Consider the following 3,490-nt stretch of genomic DNA (forward strand, 5'->3'; position numbering starts at 1 on the left):
ATTTAAAATGATTTCCTTCAGTTAAATTTTAAATTCAAAAGACCTCGTACTCTCGCCGTTTCCCAAGGATCCCACCTGGTCCACTCCCGAGTTATAAAGATTCATTTCTTTGACTCAAAATTGGACCGACGTACGCACTGCTCAAGGAAATAGGCGTTATAGCGTCCCTTCAGGATGTTGACCCACATTCCGGAGCGATAAGAAGTGCGTCCGACTCTCAGGTGTTCGCCACTGCGTGAATACCTGCGAGATACAGTCTAAACGTCCTTCCATACCCTCTATAACTCCATCCTTGTCTCTCCCATTTAAGCGCATTTCCAAGAGCTTGGACGTAACATAAGGTAAATGTAAAGGATATGTAAAGTAAGGTAAATGTAAGATAAATGTAAAGTAAATGTAAGGTAAATGTAACGTAAATGTAAGGGAAATGTAATGTAAATGTAAGGTAAATGTGAGGTAAATGTAAGGGGAACGTAACTTAAATGTAAGGGAAATGTAACGTAAATGTAAGGGAAATGTAACGTAAATGTAAGGTAAATGTAAAGGAAATATAACGTAAATGTAAAGGAAATGTAACGTAAATGTAAGGTAAATATAAAGGAAATGTAACGTAAATGTAAAAGAAATGTAACGTAAATGTAAAGTATGGTAAATGTAAGACAAATGTAACGTAAATCTAAGGTAACTGTAAAGGAAATGTTAGGGAAATGTAAGGTAAATGTAACGTAAATGTAAGGAAAATGTAATATAAATGTAAAGGGAATGTAAAGGAAATGTAACGTAAATGGAAAGGAAATGTAATGTAAATGTAAGGTCAATGTTAGGTAAATGTAACGTAAATGTAAAGGAAATGTAAGGTAAATGTAAAGGAAGTGTAACGTGAATGTAAGGGAAATGTAAGGTAAATGTAACGTAAATGTAAGGTAAATGTAAGAGAAATGTAACCTAAATGTACGGTAAATGTAAGGGAAATGTAACATAAACGTAAGGTAAATGTAAGGTAAATGTAACGTAAATATAACGTCAATGTAAGGTAAATGTGAGGGAAATGTAAGGTAAATGTAAAGGAAATGTAAAGTAAATGTAAGGGAAATGTAAGGTGAAAGTAATGGAAATGTAACGTAAATGTAAAGGAAATGTAACGTAAATGTAAGGTAAATGTAAGGTAAATGTAACGTAAATGTAAGATAAATGTAAGGTAATTGTAAGGTAAATGTAACGTAAATGTAAAGTAAATATAAGGTAAATGGAAGGGAAATGTAACGTAAATGTAAGGGAAATGTAATGTAAATGTAAGGTAAATGTAAGGCAAATGTAAGGTAAATGTAAAGGAAATGTAAAGTAAGGTAAATGTAAGATAAATGTTACGTAAATGTAAGGTAAATGTGACGTAAATGTAAGGTATATGTAACGTAAATGTAAGGGAAATGTAACGTAAATGTAAGGGAAATGTAATGTAAATGTAAGGTAAATGTAAGGTAAATGTAAGGTAAATGTAAGGTAAATGTAACGTAAATGTAAGGTAAATGTAAGGTAAATGTAATGTATATGTAAAGTAAATATAAGTTAAATGTAAGGGAATTGTAACGTAAATGTAAGGTAAATGTAACGTAAATGTAAGGTAAATGTAAGGGAAATGTAATGTAAATGTAAGGTAAATGTAACGTAAATGTAAGGTAAATGTAAGGGAAATGTAAGGTAAATGTAAAGAAAATGTAAAGTAAGGTAAATGTAAGATAAATGTAACGTAAATGTAAGGTAAATGTGACGTAAATGTAAAGTATATGTAACGTAAATGTAAGGTAAATGTAACGTAAATGTAAGGTAAATGTAAGGTAAATGTAAGGGAAATGTAAGGGAAATGTAAGGTAAATGTAAGGTAAATGTAAAGGAAGTGTAACATGAATGTAAAGGAAATGTGAGGTAAATATAAAGTTAAGGAAAAATTGTCAATGTGAGCCAATAAAAGATGATCCTTTGTGAAATAACTGTCATATATTATAATTCTAGAGTATAAATTACAGACGTTTCGAAATCATTATTGTGTTTGCTTCAAATGTATAAACCATATTCTAGATATAGTAAGCAACTTTAATTTATTTCATTGGGACGCTTACTACATCTAGAATATGGTTTATACATTTAGAGGACACAATAATGATGTCGAAACGGCTGTAATTTATACTCATAATTTATTATATATGACAGTTATTTCGCAAAGGTACATCTTGTGTTGGCTCACATTGACAATTTTTCCTTAATTTATTTGTTAAATATTGAAAGAAACTTTGATTTATTATTACCCCGTATAAATCACAAAAGGGGTGTCGTCGTTGCACCACAGCACAATCATAACCAATGTCATTGCGATCAATTTGTTTCGGATTAATAAAAAATTCTCTAACTAATTAACCACCTTCTTTCTCCTTCCTTTTCGTTGCCTGTAAGTTTAAGACAACCATGTTCACCATGATAACAGAAATCAATAGGAAGTGTGTATATCGTTCTTATTATCTTCGTGAATCATACATAATAATAATTAGATAATTTGTGAAAGGAATGAAATATAATATTACTTGTGTTTGTTACATATTCGTAAATTCCATTTGAGAAAGATCCTCTTGATATGCAATAGCTCCTGGCAGACTTGGGAAATTGTTCGTTGCAGTTAAACAGATATCTAAACCATACCTGAATAAGAGAAATTTGACAAAGATCCAATTTTTGTTCTAAACATCTTCGTGTAAATTGCACATTTGAGACAAACCTCGACAAGAAATGCATCATGAAACGTATCTTTAAATTACAAGTTACATAATAATGTACATACAAGGTCGAACTTCCTCAAGGTTGATAAAATCATTCGACGCATTTTTGCACTACTGCGAACCGAGTTATTTATTGTTATTGTTATAGTTAAAGTTGACAGATATCCAGAGGAAATCTATTGCATCGATAGCATAAAGGAAAACAATTCTGCTTTACATTCTGCTTTACGGACAAATATTTAACGAAACAAACATTCTGCTATATAATCTATACTATTATCTATGCCATCGATATGACGGATATGTTTTCTAACCTGAATAGTGATCAACTTTAACGATCTCGATCCACGGAGTAAAGCGATATACATTTTAATTTTGCTAGATTCGTTCATTTCATGCAAATGTAGAAGTATAGAAAATCACTTACGTGTCCTCTATGCCATCGATGTGACAGTTTTCCTAACGTAATCATCAGCCACCGAACAGACACATATACGATGTGACCATGCACATGCACATTGCCAGCGCCACATTTGCCTCTAGCGCCGAAAAATCCAAAAGGACATATCCCCCATCCCATAGCCCTGTCGACGACGACGACGTTTCTTAAATTAAAAGTTTCAATTCGGATTTTGCAACATTTTGCATCGCAATATCTCCGCTCGTAGAGCACGTAGAGAAAAAACAAAAATACTTTCATTATATATTCCGAGCGGATGCCA

Source organism: Trachymyrmex cornetzi, unplaced genomic scaffold (genome assembly GCF_001594075.2).
Source record: "Trachymyrmex cornetzi isolate Tcor2-1 unplaced genomic scaffold, Tcor1.1 scaffold354, whole genome shotgun sequence".
NCBI classification, from domain to species: domain Eukaryota; kingdom Metazoa; phylum Arthropoda; class Insecta; order Hymenoptera; family Formicidae; genus Trachymyrmex; species Trachymyrmex cornetzi.